Below are 17891 nucleotides of genomic sequence, written 5' to 3'. Positions count from 1 at the left end.
GTCAAGTTACATTCAAGCTACTGCCGTATTCTGAAGCCTACACGGAGAAAAAAATATTGCTCCTCGAACGATCTAAAGTATAGTAACTCGTAGATCGTTACCACAACAATACGTATGCTTATGGTAACAATACCGTATCGTTCCGGTAACTATCTATTAGATAGCTGTGAGCCCTATACGACTTTCCGTAGTCGTCACCTCACACGGCACCGTCTAACCTAACTAAACATCCATTTTCGCGCCAACTTTTGAATATTGTATAATTATTGCTAGCAGACGTTTAATAAAAAAAATAGTGTAAAAAATAATTGTGATGTTGAAATATGGACCCACGGATAATTAATAAATTAACAGAGTAGAATCTCCATAACTATGTTGATATATTTATTGATAAGTGTTTTTTATGCTTTTTGTAATCAAATATACATTCATAACCAAAAATCTAAATATTATATATAGTCGATGTTTTATAATTTAAATGTGATACGTAAATAGTAGAAAAATAATTAATAAACAAATGAGATCTGAATTATTATTTAATTTAAAATTAAATTAATAATAAATAAATTCAAAAAATTAAAAGATATATTTATATTTATATTTAAAATTTATTTAGATTATAACTAACTAATAAATCAGTTTTATAAATTATTTTATTTAATGAAAGTTATTTGCTTATCATTTATTTATGAATGATAAAGGTTTTTAAATATCTCATATAATTTGCAACGCGCGTGACGTCAGATAGGGCTCAGAACGATACCGTATAGATCTCAGAGCTATCCACCGTATTGTTGTCAGAACGATACAGTAGATCGTTGCAGTAACAATCTAGTAGATAACTATAGCGTATTGTTACTGTAACTATACAGTATACTTCTGAGAACAATATTTTTTTCTCCGTGTACTTAAAGGAAAGTATTATCCAGCCAAGCTAGCCAGAAACTTTCTCGTTAAGTTAGCCGAAAATGTTTCACTGCAGACCTTTTTTATGTGCTCAGTAGCCTCAGGTGCCTCCACCTGTTAATTAATTAGTGAACTTGAGATCCACAAATAAGCGCATATTTGATATCATATATTATCATATATTTTTTTTATAATTATAAAAGAACCTACTCAAAATATCTCGATTAATAACAAAAAAAAAAATCGGTCTGTCAGTTGACCCTGCGGGCCAGCCCCCAAACTTCCCGCTGTTTTCGAGCTCGTTGAGCTCGAAAACACTATTGTGAATACATTTTCGAGCTCTTCGAGCTCGAAAATACTTTTTTATGCCATTGTTTTGTAAAAAACCATTTTTTAGCATTTCTTTCTCCCACGATATCTCACGAACGAATTAACCGATTTTGATGGTTGAGGCGGCAATCGACGCGTTTTGTCAAGTTCTAAAGCTGATCAAATTTTGGATTCAATTTATCGAGTCGTTTTCGAGATATTTCAGGAAAAATAAAAAAATTTTTTTTTTTAATTCTTTCGACAACGGTTTCTCTTGAACGAATGAACCGATTTTAATGGTTGAGGTGGCATTCGACGCGGCTTATAAAGCTCTAGAGCCCAGTCCATTTTGAAATTAATCTATCGAGCACATTAAAAGTTATCCAAAAAAAACATTTTTGAAAAAACTTTATTTTTGGAATATCTCTGAACGGGCCCTACCGATCAAGCTCAATTTTCTCTCGGCTTCAAGATATTGACAATCCGCGTCGAATGACACCTTAAAGTTCAAAATCGGTTCATCCGTTCAAAAGATACAGGTATTTACATACGTACGTACGTACATACATACATACATACATACATACACTCGGACATCATCTTGAAATTAGTCAGAATAGCTTTCTAGGACCTCAAAACGTCGACATCTGATGGAAATTCGATTTTCGTAAATCGGACCGAAACCAATAACTTCCCGAATTTTTGAAAATTTACAATTTTCTTAGCGGGAAGTTAAAAATATATGAAAATAATGATTATAGGTATACATGTGTAATTATAATATATGTCGCCACTTTCATATGTTGCCCCTTTTTCATTTAGAACATTTGTGATATGTGAAGATTTATATTTTGTCACAATGATTGGTTGGATGATTGATAATTTATACATTTCGTATAGTTCCACTGTAATACTTAGCCACTTTTTTTTTTTTAGCCGGTTTACATTTAGCCCTATTGCTTTTTAACCACTTTCATTAGTAGGCTTTCCTGATAGTACCCAATATATCACCATCCATGTTAATTTTACATAGACATATATATAGATATAGTTATACAGTCTTTTTTTTATTTTATTAGTTGTAATTAAACGACACTGAGTTATCTAGCCATTTGCAATAGGGGATCTACAAATCTTTCAAAGAATTAAAAAAAAAAAAAATTTGATTCAATTACTGCATTTTTCGCAAGTTATTGTGTATACGGGTTTCATACTTGACGGACAGGAAACTTTTTTAAACTATTTTCATGTTTTTTCCGTTTTTCTTGAACTAAATAAATTTTTGAAAAGTATGGAACTAATCTCCATTAAATTATCTTCAAAATAATATGCAAAATATCTTAATTCTGTAAACTAACAAGGGTATAATAATTGAAATAGTTGCCGAAGTAAAGCGAAATAAATTTTTCGATCGTAAAGCACATCTCAGATGCTTCGCATCATGAGTCGTGCAATATACAATAAATAAATGTTATTTATAAAACCATATTGCAAGAACTTAACTATTATTATTAATATATTGTTATATATTAAATAAAGAGCAGCTCGTATAATAAATAGGTTAATAGAAATATAGAAATATAGCATTAGAATAATTATAATGATGTTTCACGATAAATGATAATGTCAATCGTATCAATTAATTAAATATAGAATAATTATAAAAGAATACACCTCTGATAGTCTAGAATATTTAACTGAAAGATTGTATCCAAATACAGGAAAATAGAATATAAATAATATAAGTAATAAGTAAAGTCGTAGAATGGATAAAGTAAAGAACGTAAATATGTAAGTTTATGTCTCGAATTTGTATTAGTAAAAAGTATAAGTATATTTGGTAAAGAACATGGATATATAAGTATATATATATATATATATATGTATATTGTATGAGCATGAGTGTAACATGAGAGTAGTGGGGAGAAGTTGGAGAGTGGAGGTCAGAGATCCCTCTGCCGTCTGATGTAACTTCACTTCTCTCCGAGAACTATTGACGAGCACAACTGTTATTACTGACAGTGCAGCCAGATCATGGACGAAAAGTTCCCCTTCCTTCGCACCATTTTAGCATCACTCACAGCTTAAACGGTGCTTGGGAAGAGGAACTTTTCGTCCGCGATCTGGCTGCACTGATTACTGATCAAATCTTATCTACACTTAATAATAAAACTCAGTCTTCAGTTAAAAGTTATTTTATCAATTAAATCTATCCTTATCCATCATTTCATTATTTCATTAAATAATCATCATAATCATCATCATCATAGTCAACAATAAATTTATCACTGTTTTCAAATTCAAAATTGGTCCCGCGTGACAACGAACTGCTCACTGTCCAGGAGGTGGCGTCAGCTCCGATCCTAGTAACCTCCCAGGACATAACACCTTACTGAGTAAGGTGTGGCTATCAGGGTGATAGCCACCTTACCCACAAGTTAACTTCAAGCTACTGCCGTATTCTAAAGCCAACTTAAGGGTCGGCAGTACTAAACGAATTTTCGAATTTTACTTTTCTAATTACATTTTAGATAATTACGTCACTCGAATGATGAAAACCTTCCGAAAAAGTTTGTCTTTCACATTTTTTCGGAAGCTATCAAAATTTCTGTAATAACAATTGATTAATAAATTAAAAGAAAAGTAAAATTCAAAAATTCGTTTAATACGGCCCAGCCTTAAAGGAAAATGTTGGAGAGCAAGCAGTTACCTTTAAGTTGGCAGTAAATTGTCTGTAACTTGAATTCAATTTGACTACAAGTGTTACTGTCAGACAATGACGTTAAGTTGATTGAAAGTTTCACTTTAAATTGACGGCAAGATTTTTTGTTAAATTACATTTAGATGACGGCAGAAGATTTGCATTATCTTGCACGCAAGTATTATCCAGCCAGGGCTTGCCAGAAACTTGTCGTTAAGTTAACCGTAAATGTTTCACTGCACAACCTGCTCAGCAATTATATTTAGAGTGTGGCTATCAGGAATTACTATTATCCTTATACTTGTATTTTTATATGAAATGTTTTAAATTATCAGCTTATACTACATATCATAATAGATAAGTTGACGATAACTTGAAAGAGTAGATTATCGTCAAATTGTAGTCAACAGTTCTATAAGTGTGAAATGGTCAACAAATTGTCGTCATTTTGGTCGCAACCAATTGATTTCAGTTTTTTGACCAGAGAGTTGGGCTATCAGGGTAACTTTTTCTTGTCAGACATTCTTTCCTTTATTTATACAAAAGTTGAGTTTTTAATATTCATCAAAATGATAATATTGCTTTTATGGTTTTTTTTTTTTTTTATCTCATCTCTTTAGTTGGAAGTCAGCACGGAAGTCATATTCTGTATATCCAAATAATCTGGCTTTCTCAGCAAAAAATTTCAATTGAGCAGTTTTGATCTATTTGACATAAAGTTTCTATTAATTAATTTCAGACTACAATTTGAATAAAACTTGAACTACAAGTCGACGTCAATCTTCGAATACTATTTGAAGACAATTAATTAATTAAAGTAACGGAGTTAACCGGAAAACCTGCTACTTACAATGCGCACCCCTTTTGACAGGGGTCTTTTCTTCATCCTTGTAGATATATATACACATGCTTCATATTGTGACGTTATTTTTCGTATGGGGGTCAAATCAAAGTGAACGTCACAAACACCAACGAATTTTATTGTATTTACGAGCATGGTAACTCAAGACTTATAATTTAGCTTACAGTAATTTACGATTTTGATACAGATTTTGATTAAGTTATAGTTTAAGAATTAAATATGGAGTAACGTTTGGCTACAGTTATGGATTTTTGGATAAAGAAAATAAGAATTAGAATCAGAATTATGGAAAATTATTATGGGATATGGTTTGAGATTAAAGTTTGGGAAAATGATTGTTTGAGTTTTGGATTTTAAGTTTTGGTGTTTTGAGTATGTGGACGAGTCAGTATTACCGTGGAGCGGGACTTAAATTAGTCACCCGGTATCATCTGATGATAGAACCTAGTTCTATCCCTCTGAGACTTCTTGGTTGATTGCAGAGGTCTAGCTAAGATGCTAGTGCTCCAGTATATAAGGAATTTGACGGATGCAGAATGGGATCAGTTTTGGAGTCTTGGTTTGGCAGGCCTCAACAGTAATTTTGTGACCGTTGCTGTTGTGGAAGCCGTTTGGTCATTTTTAAATTATTAGTCTGACAGGCCTTAGAGGACAAGTCGTGACCACTTGTACCGCTGAGGAAGTCATAGGTCACTTAGTTTATAAGTTTTATGATCCCAGCTGAAGTCTGTTCCAGAAGAGCAACTGCCAAGGATATCCATACTCAGAATGGGGTTTAGTGAGTACGTTTGGTGGGGACTTGAGCCTCCAGTTACCGTTATAGTAAAGATTGAGTTGAATTTAAGAATTTAGAATATAGAGGTTAGTTATTGATAACGATAGGATTGAGTTTGGGGTTTTTAGAATTGAGAATTGAGAGAGAGAAGTCGAAGGGAGACCTTCGAGGAGTACGGACGTGAGCATTCGACTCTAGTCGCTTGAAGCGAGTAGACGTGTGTAGTAATGGCGCTACAGTTCAAGGCATTGTAGAAAGCTATAGATTGAGATCATTGCTACAGAAGTATTATTTAAAAACAGTGTAAGACGTTACTTGATATTTATTCACCAGACATCAGGTATGAAATAATTATTATAAATTATTAATCGAGTTCGAGTCAAAAGTCTTGAGGTATTATGCTCCTGTTTTAATTAAAGAAAAGATTTAATATCTGAGAGAATTATGAGAATAGTGTTACATTTTTAGAGTCACGATCACGTTTTATTGTTAATATTATTTTATGAAAGAGTTATGAGAAACATGTTTGATTGTTGAACCAATTATTGTCTAATTAACATCGAAATGAGACCCATGTACGTTAGTTTTACGATTTTGCTAAAGAAAATGTTCTAGAGTATCGAATCCATAATTATTGTTCTAGTTTACCAAATATTATTAGATTATCATTTAGTTCTAGTTAATTAATTGATTTATTTATAAAATATCTATACGTATCATTTAGATGTCAATTTACCTTCTGTTAAGATTAATTTTATTATATTCGGCATTCGTTATAGAGAAAAATATTATTTGTACTGAGCTATCGTATTTTATTTATTGTTAAATAGAGTTTTGAGATTATTGTTGTTAAATAAAAGTCGCAAATTCAAAATGAATCTACATGACTTTGGAATGATGTAACCCGGACCACTCCCTCTCTCCATAAACCTACACACTGAGCGACACCATGGCATACCGTAACTCTGTTTTTAGTTTTCCAGTCTCCGTTTTGTTTTTGCTTATAAGTTCTGAGCATTTTTGTTAAGTTTTAGTTTAGTTTTATTTATGCGTGGTTTCGGTGATAATTCCACAGATCAAAAATTATCAAGTTTTTATCAATGCGTGGTTTCAAGATAAATCCACAGATCAAAATTTATCTAAAATTCATGATTTACTGGTTTGGTGGTTCCAGTGATTAAAAATTACCTGGCGCCCTATTCGTATTGAGACTGGAGGCTAAAAGCAGAGAACGAAGTTATAGCGCAGAAATTAGCGTCTAGTTTTTGTGTTATCTTTTACCATATTCTAGTTTACAAGCGAAATATTAAGCGTATAAGCTTATTGTTAGCATTCTCTATGATCAATAAGCATGTGGAACCGAATCAACAGCCACTACGAGTCTGTATCCATATAATCTGGAGGAAACGTGAGAGAATCGAGGGATTGTAGGGGAGATCAGCTACTCAAGTGTCACATTTGATCTCTAGCAAAGTATTCCAACACAGAGCACTCAGCGTTAGACAACTCGAAATGTCCAGTTTTTATGAAAAAATTGAGGAAAGAGCACAGAGTATAGAATACTCATGATAAGAACCAATAGTAGTAAACGCGCAAACGCTGGAGCAAGGGGTGGCTCCCCGTCAGAGCTAATTGTGGTGCTCTCAAGGTTAAGCGCTTCCCAGCTAACTGGCTACGAATAACAACTTCGTAATAGAAAATTAACCTGTCAACCCTTCTCGAACGAGGAAAACCCCACTGCTCATTCTGGTGATAAACAAACTGTGAGCAGAAGAAGAGGAGGTATCTCTATGCCTACTCACAGTGGGGAAAACTCTTCAGTAACTCCTGGACAACATACTGATAGCAGCAAACAATCAAGTAACAACAAAGCAACGTCATCTGGTGATAATTTGAATAATTTTGAATGCCCGCACTGTGATAACTCCTTCACTACATGAAATTGATCTTACTCGGAAGAAACACCGCTGGCAAGAAGAGGATCTTCATCGCTTGGCTGTTGAAGAGGCTCAAGCCCCATCCACGACACAGTTTATGAACGAATACTTATTCGGTGAGGTGAAGACTGACCCGGTTAGGTCAGTATCGTCCATTAGCTCGATGAGAAGAAAGTCGGAGTACAAAAACCTTGTGAAACACTATCGGGATCAGCAAAAGGATGCTGTCAATACTACACCTGAAGTTGAGATTTCGACACCTACCCACGTACCAGAAGGAAGTGAACCGAACAGCTGAAGATGCACCCAATGGGACACAAAGCAATCTACTAGAGGAAGACGGACTGAGGAAATGGTTAGAATCTGCCATTAACTACCTGAACTCCGAGGGCAAGGGAGAATCTGACTGCTTTCAGCAGTAAGGGCTGTCTTTTGCCATCAGAGTCCAGAAATCGACCTTAAACTCTGGTTCCAGACAAGGTTTCATAAGCAATCTGAGAGTGATCAAGTCCCAAAAACCAAGAGAACGCCAGAAAAGCCAATGAATCGGAAAACACGCAGATGTCATGAATACAGAGCAATCTAGTCACTTTGGTCAAAGAATATGTCGAAGGCAGCCCACAAAATCCTTGACGGTGATTCTAAGGAGCAACCGCACCCAATATTGGAGGACCAGACAGTATTTTGGGCTGATTTGCTCAAGACGCCGAGCGAGGAATTCGTGCAAGAGAGTGACCCTACTCCAGAAGTCACGAGGAAGTTTTATCGTCCTGTCACAGTAGCCGAGATTCTGAAATACAAACGGGATCATAAAACAGCCCCTGGACCGGATGGCCTTAGGGCCAAATGTTGGTTAAATAACGTGTCAAATATGGTGAAAGCGATTATCATGAACACAATGCTCATGTGGGGTCAAACGCCCAAGATCTGGCGTGATTCTAGGACAATACTAATATCAAAGGAACCTGGTACAATGGACCCGGCGGAGATGGCTGATATGGTTCGTAAAGAAGTCCAAGACGCAGTAAGCCGTCAATTCTCTGTTGCTGCTAAAGAAGGATTGCCTTATCATAAAGCATCACAGGTGGTAGGCCCAAAAGTGGCCTAAAATGGGCCGGGCAAGCAAACATTGACCTTTTCGTGGTACCACTATAAGTACTGAAAGGGAAACCAACGATGTCACTGCCGATCCAAAGTGATTTATTGATGTTGCAAGGCGTCAAAGAAAGTGACAGTCTCTAAGAGGCCACTTAAGTATCCAAGGGTTCTGGATAGATAGATAGATAGATAAATAATTAAAAAAAAAAAATATATATATATATATATATATATATATACACATTGAAAAGGTACAAATACCTATATGCGTGTGTGTGTGCGTACGCGTATGCGTGCACTTTGATGTAAAGTGTATCAAGGAAATAAACTAAGACGTCATGTCGTTTACTTCGTCTAAGCGACTTATGACTTTCGAATATTATTCCTGATACTAAATAAGAACAAGAGTTTAAAAACTCTTAAAGAGGGCAAATAAACAACTCTCCCCAAATAAGACGTCGGGGCTAGAGAAAAATGCATTTGGGGTATGTGTGTGTGTGCGTGTGCGTGCGCGCATATATATATTATTAATAAATGAACAATGTTCATATAAAGATTGGCGTACTTGTGCATTAAGAATTCCTTAAAAAGATACTTTAATTGGTTAATAAAGTGAAGTGTAGCCCGATCTTGTGGGCCAAGGCGCTACACAAGCCAGAGTAGCTACACATGCGATAGTGGAGCTAAGACTTCAAAAGAATACTATGATTCTGTGGACTCAAGAAAGTTACACAGACCTGAATTAGTATTCAATCAGACGTTTAGAGGCTTAGAAACCTCAAGTACCACGATCTTGTGGACCCATCAGGGTTACACAAGCCTGAGCGGGTACTTCTCAGCCGTCCCGAGTCTCTTCCTTAGGAAGAACAACTTTTAAGTTGAATAGGAGAGACATGGGTCAGGAAAGGCACTCTACTTTATTGCTTCCACGCAAATAATTCTGGTGAAAGTAACTTAAGAGAAACGGCGCATGTTTACTTCGGAGGCTTCTAGGCCGCCCCAATCCGAAAATGAGCATGTTATAATTTGTACTTGTACAACGCTGTGGACCTCTGTTACGAAAACTACGAGCAGGAAGTAATGAAGTGGAATGTAGCAGCTGATGTGCAAGTATATTCTAGTGGGGCAGAACAGAACGCATATCGGCTTGGGCGGGCAGCCCAACGCTGCCAACCCTAAAGGTGATTCCAATCACTCGAAATACATGGAAACCAAAAGTGGACATTTACCGGAGGTATAATCAAAAATCCTCATTACGTGTGATATCTAACCACAGCCACTACGAGTCCGACCTCACGTGGGCCCACAGCACTCTTCCCATCTCAAGAAATAAAGAGACTCTGGTCGAAGTGGGGCTTGGAATGGGTCCCCCCCCCCATAGTACCAATTTTGTATTGGTCGATATACCACTTGGTCAAGAGGGGGCGTGGTACTCTTTCCCCTGCCTCCCGAAGAAGACACCCAGTTTTGTTTTCATTTATTCGTCCATTCTTCACACATTCTCACACTCACCTAACTTCGGACTGACACCCGAGATGCACAGAGTCCTCACAAATCGTGAGTTCTGTACACCTATGCCCAGATGCTCTGACAACACCTGGGTGGATGCCAGTTGAACCGCGGTCTAGTACTCCTCTCCTCCTTCTTCTCTGTGTTGAAACTGTCTGCTGAGTTTTTGGTGGAGGCAATCTTTGCTGAAACCATTAAAGACTTTAAAGGAATTTGGGGTGACAAGAATACGCCCGATTTGTGGCCACTTCGTGCCCCACCCTTCTATGCTCTGGAGCACCTCACGCTGAGGCTTGAACTCGGTGCATTTTAGCAGTAAGTGCTAAACGGTATCCCACCCTTTGTTGCATTGGGGGCATTAGCGATCCTTTGCGAGTCCGTACTTGAAGAGTCTATCTTTAAAACAGCCATGACCGGTGAAAATCTGGGTAAGCCTGAAGTTAGGGCTGATGTGTTTGCTCGCTAGACGTTCAGTAACGTCGGGGAAGAAGTTGAATGTCATACGTCCGTCGTCCGTTGTGGACCACTGTTCTTGCCATCTGCGAATGGTTTCTTTTCTGAGGGAGACAAGACCTTCTTCGTCATCTGGCTGCACGGTCACGGTTCCAAGGGTTGCCTGTTTGCAAGTACGAAGATTGTAACGGGCGTAACGTTCGTCAATCACAAGCTGAATGGGCACTGCCCCTGCAACTACACAAAGTCCCTCATACGATGCCGTCTTGTATGAAGACGTCATCGTAATCAGGGCTCGACGTTACAGGGCCCTAAGAGCCTTCCATTCCTCCACTTCACATAGGTCACTCCAACCTGCTGCCGCATAAGTGACAACAGGCAGGAAGTAGCCCCTGTAGATGGTGGACATAGCCGGAAAGCGCAGTCCCCATTCAGTCCGTGCGAGACGGCGTAAACGACCGAAAAGTTTTGTCTAATTTCGCGCGCCTTGTCTTTATGTGTGTGGTTGGTTTGAGGTCCTGGTCGAAGTGTACCCCTAAGTATCTAACGCTCTTTTTGAATGCTATCTTTGTTTTACCTATTACGATTTTCGGTGGCTTTGAATCATACTTGGGCTTTTTCTGTCTTTTCGCTTCATAGGGGTACGGACTTTTGTCCTTGCGTGGACCGCATCGGGTGTAATCTCTCTTGAGGAATATCGCCTCGGTCTTGGACTCCGACAGCGTAAGTTTCGCGGAACGACACCATTCCAATATCGAATCTACCGTCCCTTGTGCTTTTCTTTCAATGGCCGCGCGTGAAGTTCCCTCTATGATGACGAGGAGGTCGTCAGCATAAGCTACAAATTTGCTCCCGTGATCTGATGATTCTAATTCCTCAAGTAAGTCGTCGAACATAATGTTCCAAAATAGTGGCCCTACGACTGATCCCTGTGGACATCCCCTTGTTGGCTTTTTCTTTTCCCACCCGAATCCCCATGACAGACCGACTTTCCTACCCTCAAAGTAACTCTGCACTACCCTGTAAACATTTTTGGGGCATTCCCGTTTCTTTAATCCCTCGAGTACTCGCGGCCACCACACGTTGTCAAAGGTGCCAGAAATATCGAAGAGAAGTCCGATTGCCAGATTCTCTGTTGTCGAATCTAGCAAGCGGCGCATCTCAACGATTGCATCTTCAGTCGACCTTTTGGCCATGAAACCAAATTGTTGACTGGAGATCTTATCCCCAGCTAAGACTGTGGTGGTGAGTCTCGACTTTAGCAATCTTTCAAATACCTTCCCGATAACCGAAAGTAAACATATTGGCCTATAAGATTTTGGGTCACTCGCGTCTTTGTCACTGCTCTTAAGGAGCATGATAATCCCACCCTCTTTCCATGCGGTAGGGAAAACTCCTAGCTCTTTATTCCTTCGTCTGTCTCCCTCTGGAATCCCCTTCTAGCTTTGTAAACTACTCTCTTTTCTTTTGTCAGTTCCCTGGTCCACCACGGGTATGACTTTACGTGTGGCTTCTTCCGCGGGATAGCAAATTCACATGATTCTATAATGGTTTTAGTAAGTGCATCGGTATACTTTTCCACGTCCTCGACCGTTTCCAGCGCTAGGCCCTCAAGATTCACTCTTGTGAGTTCTGGTAGTTTCTCGTGGAACTTTTCCCAGTCGGCCAACGCAAGGTTGAATCGCTTGGGATCCGCCCCATCGAGACCCTCCCGATCTCTTGGAATTCCTAGGCTGATATCGATCGCATAGTGGTCGGTACTTTGCACCCACTCGCGTTTGATGGACCAGTCCCGTACGTACCGTGCAAGTTTTGGGGTGGCTAAGGTAACGTCTATGTATGACTCCCCTGAAACCCAAGAATAAGTTGGACCCTCCCTTTTTACATTTAAAATCTCTAACCCATAGTCATCTATAAAATCCTCTAGTATTTCTCGCTTTTCATTTGTTTCTGGGCCCCATCTAATTGATCTAGTGTTCGCGTCCATCCCAAATAAAACTTTGTTTCCCCTTAGTGCCTGTGCTACCTTTTCTAATTGCGTGATGTGAATTTCTATTTCGTCTCGACACTGGAAGTATGACGATACCACATAGAGAGAAATTCCTGGACCCACAATTTGAGCACATACGCAGTGCGCGGTGCTTAGTTGCGAAATGTGTATCATTCTGTACTTTGGATTAGTTAGACAAATGGCCGCAAATGGCCTCTCCCCGGTTGTAGCAGCAATTTGTACATTGCTGCCAAAACCGGGTATGTTGAAACATTTATTGCTTGCAACTGCGTATGGCTCTTGCAGAAGAAGGACATCAATACGTTCCTCCTCCCACAAGGCACCTGTCTCCAGTGTTCCCGCCTTATCGTTTCGCAAGTTCACCTGCAAGACTCGAAGACCACCCGCGTTGAATCCTCTCTCACCTCCTTCTCTCTCTACTGTTGTCGGAATTGGGGGGGGGGGGGGGTTGAGTTTCGTTTACCGTACCGAGCCCTTCTATTGTTTCTTCTCCTGTTGCGAGCCCACCGTGGGCAAAGTTACTCGACCCCGGGCACGTACGTCGGCTTGTGCCCCGCGAACAATGTGTACCGTTTACTACTGAATCTACTTTAAGTGTTGAATCCCGATTCGCGTTTACTAGTTTATTTGGTCGCGTGATTTTACGCGTGCGCGTCCGCGTTTCCCGATTCTCGTGCCGACGATTAACGGAAGTACCAGGGGGCTTAGCGATCAAATTTTCAGCGACGACACGGCTTGCTACTCTGGCACTCCTTCGAATGAGCGTGGTGTTGGTCGTCGTCGTCGATGATGATGATGGTGTTGTCCAGGTGTCTTCAATTGTTTTAAGATCACCATGGGATTCCCCTCCCATGCGGACCGATCCCGCATAATCCGAATGCCGGTCCAATGCGGATAATTTATCATGAGAGGAGAAAGCCATGGTTATTTTTGCTGTTTGAGTCGCTAAACTCTTGATTGTACCTGTAGGGAAGAAAGTTTGGTGTGGCTGCTACCTGTGAAAGATAAAAGCGTGATTAGTGTTTTGGAGAGGGAAGGATAGGGTTAAGTTTTGTCTGTGGGCTAATACTTAGACGAGTTTCCCCTGAGAAATTTTTATACGTATTGCTTTCGCAATTTTAGGATGATCAAAAATTTTTGCAGGGCCTGGGCCTATTGGAGGTGGTATCAGTCCACTGTCGACATATAATAGCTTTGACTATCATTGCATTCAAAAAATCGATTAAAGTGAAAAAAACTGCCTCAGGCCCAGGAACCATAAGACAGTAAATCCACGTATAATCAATTAAAATCGATTAAAGTGAAAAATTTCGCTTTATGTTGCAGGACATAAAGCTAGTTAATCACTAATATATTCAAAATCGATTAAAGTGAAATGCCTGCCCCCGAAGGGAGCAGGCCTTATGTTTCACTATTATATATTCAACAATCATTCAAGTTTTTCCATGTATTTCGAGTGATTGGAATCACCTTTAGGGTTGGCAGCGTTGGGCTGCCCGCCCAAGCCGATATGCGTTCTGTTCTGCCCCACTAGAATATACTTGCACATCAGCTGCTACATTCCACTTCATTACTTCCTGCTCGTAGTTTTCGTAACAGAGGTCCACAGCGTTGTACAAGTACAAATTATAACATGCTCATTTTCGGATTGGGGCGGCCTAGAAGCCTCCGAAGTAAACATGCGCCGTTTCTCTTAAGTTACTTTCACCAGAATTATTTGCGTGGAAGCAATAAAGTAGAGTGCCTTTCCTGACCCATGTCTCTCCTATTCAACTTAAAAGTTGTTCTTCCTAAGGAAGAGACTCGGGACGGCTGAGAAGTACCCGCTCAGGCTTGTGTAACCCTGATGGGTCCACAAGATCGTGGTACTTGAGGTTTCTAAGCCTCTAAACGTCTGATTGAATACTAATTCAGGTCTGTGTAACTTTCTTGAGTCCACAGAATCATAGTATTCTTTTGAAGTCTTAGCTCCACTATCGCATGTGTAGCTACTCTGGCTTGTGTAGCGCCTTGGCCCACAAGATCGGGCTACACTTCACTTTATTAACCAATTAAAGTATCTTTTTAAGGAATTCTTAATGCACAAGTACGCCAATCTTTATATGAACATTGTTCATTTATTAATAATATATATATGCGCGCACGCACACGCACACACACACATACCCCAAATGCATTTTTCTCTAGCCCCGACGTCTTATTTGGGGAGAGTTGTTTATTTGCCCTCTTTAAGAGTTTTTAAACTCTTGTTCTTATTTAGTATCAGGAATAATATTCGAAAGTCATAAGTCGCTTAGACGAAGTAAACGACATGACGTCTTAGTTTATTTCCTTGATACACTTTACATCAAAGTGCACGCATACGCGTACGCACACACACACGCATATAGGTATTTGTACCTTTTCAATGTGTATATATATATATATATATATATATATATTTTTTTTTTTTAATTATTTATCTATCTATCTATCTATCCAGAACCCTTGGATACTTAAGTGGCCTCTTAGAGACTGTCACTTTCTTTGACGCCTTGCAACATCAATAAATCACTTTGGATCGGCAGTGACATCGTTGGTTTCCCTTTCAGTACTTATAGTGGTACCACGAAAAGGTCAATGTTTGCTTGCCCGGCCCATTTTAGGCCACTTTTGGGCCTACCACCTGTGATGCTTTATGATAAGGCAATCCTTCTTTAGCAGCAACAGAGAATTGACGGCTTACTGCGTCTTGGACTTCTTTACGAACCATATCAGCCATCTCCGCCGGGTCCATTGTACCAGGTTCCTTTGATATTAGTATTGTCCTAGAATCACGCCAGATCTTGGGCGTTTGACCCCACATGAGCATTGTGTTCATGATAATCGCTTTCACCATATTTGACACGTTATTTAACCAACATTTGGCCCTAAGGCCATCCGGTCCAGGGGCTGTTTTATGATCCCGTTTGTATTTCAGAATCTCGGCTACTGTGACAGGACGATAAAACTTCCTCGTGACTTCTGGAGTAGGGTCACTCTCTTGCACGAATTCCTCGCTCGGCGTCTTGAGCAAATCAGCCCAAAATACTGTCTGGTCCTCCAATATTGGGTGCGGTTGCTCCTTAGAATCACCGTCAAGGATTTTGTGGGCTGCCTTCGACATATTCTTTGACCAAAGTGACTAGATTGCTCTGTATTCATGACATCTGCGTGTTTTCCGATTCATTGGCTTTTCTGGCGTTCTCTTGGTTTTTGGGACTTGATCACTCTCAGATTGCTTATGAAACCTTGTCTGGAACCAGAGTTTAAGGTCGATTTCTGGACTCTGATGGCAAAAGACAGCCCTTACTGCTGAAAGCAGTCAGATTCTCCCTTGCCCTCGGAGTTCAGGTAGTTAATGGCAGATTCTAACCATTTCCTCAGTCCGTCTTCCTCTAGTAGATTGCTTTGTGTCCCATTGGGTGCATCTTCAGCTGTTCGGTTCACTTCCTTCTGGTACGTGGGTAGGTGTCGAAATCTCAACTTCAGGTGTAGTATTGACAGCATCCTTTTGCTGATCCCGATAGTGTTTCACAAGGTTTTTGTACTCCGACTTTCTTCTCATCGAGCTAATGGACGATACTGACCTAACCGGGTCAGTCTTCACCTCACCGAATAAGTATTCGTTCATAAACTGTGTCGTGGATGGGGCTTGAGCCTCTTCAACAGCCAAGCGATGAAGATCCTCTTCTTGCCAGCGGTGTTTCTTCCGAGTAAGATCAATTTCATGTAGTGAAGGAGTTATCACAGTGCGGGCATTCAAAATTATTCAAATTATCACCAGATGACGTTGCTTTGTTGTTACTTGATTGTTTGCTGCTATCAGTATGTTGTCCAGGAGTTACTGAAGAGTTTTCCCCACTGTGAGTAGGCATAGAGATACCTCCTCTTCTTCTGCTCACAGTTTGTTTATCACCAGAATGAGCAGTGGGGTTTTCCTCGTTCGAGAAGGGTTGACAGGTTAATTTTCTATTACGAAGTTGTTATTCGTAGCCAGTTAGCTGGGAAGCGCTTAACCTTGAGAGCACCACAATTAGCTCTGACGGGGAGCCACCCCTTGCTCCAGCGTTTGCGCGTTTACTACTATTGGTTCTTATCATGAGTATTCTATACTCTGTGCTCTTTCCTCAATTTTTTCATAAAAACTGGACATTTCGAGTTGTCTAACGCTGAGTGCTCTGTGTTGGAATACTTTGCTAGAGATCAAATGTGACACTTGAGTAGCTGATCTCCCCTACAATCCCTCGATTCTCTCACGTTTCCTCCAGATTATATGGATACAGACTCGTAGTGGCTGTTGATTCGGTTCCACATGCTTATTGATCATAGAGAATGCTAACAATAAGCTTATACGCTTAATATTTCGCTTGTAAACTAGAATATGGTAAAAGATAACACAAAAACTAGACGCTAATTTCTGCGCTATAACTTCGTTCTCTGCTTTTAGCCTCCAGTCTCAATACGAATAGGGCGCCAGGTAATTTTTAATCACTGGAACCACCAAACCAGTAAATCATGAATTTTAGATAAATTTTGATCTGTGGATTTATCTTGAAACCACGCATTGATAAAAACTTGATAATTTTTGATCTGTGGAATTATCACCGAAACCACGCATAAATAAAACTAAACTAAAACTTAACAAAAATGCTCAGAACTTATAAGCAAAAACAAAACGGAGACTGGAAAACTAAAAACAGAGTTACGGTATGCCATGGTGTCGCTCAGTGTGTAGGTTTATGGAGAGAGGGAGTGGTCCGGGTTACATCATTCCAAAGTCATGTAGATTCATTTTGAATTTGCGACTTTTATTTAACAACAATAATCTCAAAACTCTATTTAACAATAAATAAAATACGATAGCTCAGTACAAATAATATTTTTCTCTATAACGAATGCCGAATATAATAAAATTAATCTTAACAGAAGGTAAATTGACATCTAAATGATACGTATAGATATTTTATAAATAAATCAATTAATTAACTAGAACTAAATGATAATCTAATAATATTTGGTAAACTAGAACAATAATTATGGATTCGATACTCTAGAACATTTTCTTTAGCAAAATCGTAAAACTAACGTACATGGGTCTCATTTCGATGTTAATTAGACAATAATTGGTTCAACAATCAAACATGTTTCTCATAACTCTTTCATAAAATAATATTAACAATAAAACGTGATCGTGACTCTAAAAATGTAACACTATTCTCATAATTCTCTCAGATATTAAATCTTTTCTTTAATTAAAACAGGAGCATAATACCTCAAGACTTTTGACTCGAACTCGATTAATAATTTAT

Source organism: Microplitis mediator, chromosome 2, assembly GCF_029852145.1.
Source record: "Microplitis mediator isolate UGA2020A chromosome 2, iyMicMedi2.1, whole genome shotgun sequence".
Lineage (NCBI taxonomy): Eukaryota > Metazoa > Arthropoda > Insecta > Hymenoptera > Braconidae > Microplitis > Microplitis mediator.
Note: the sequence above shows the minus strand (reverse complement) of the source record.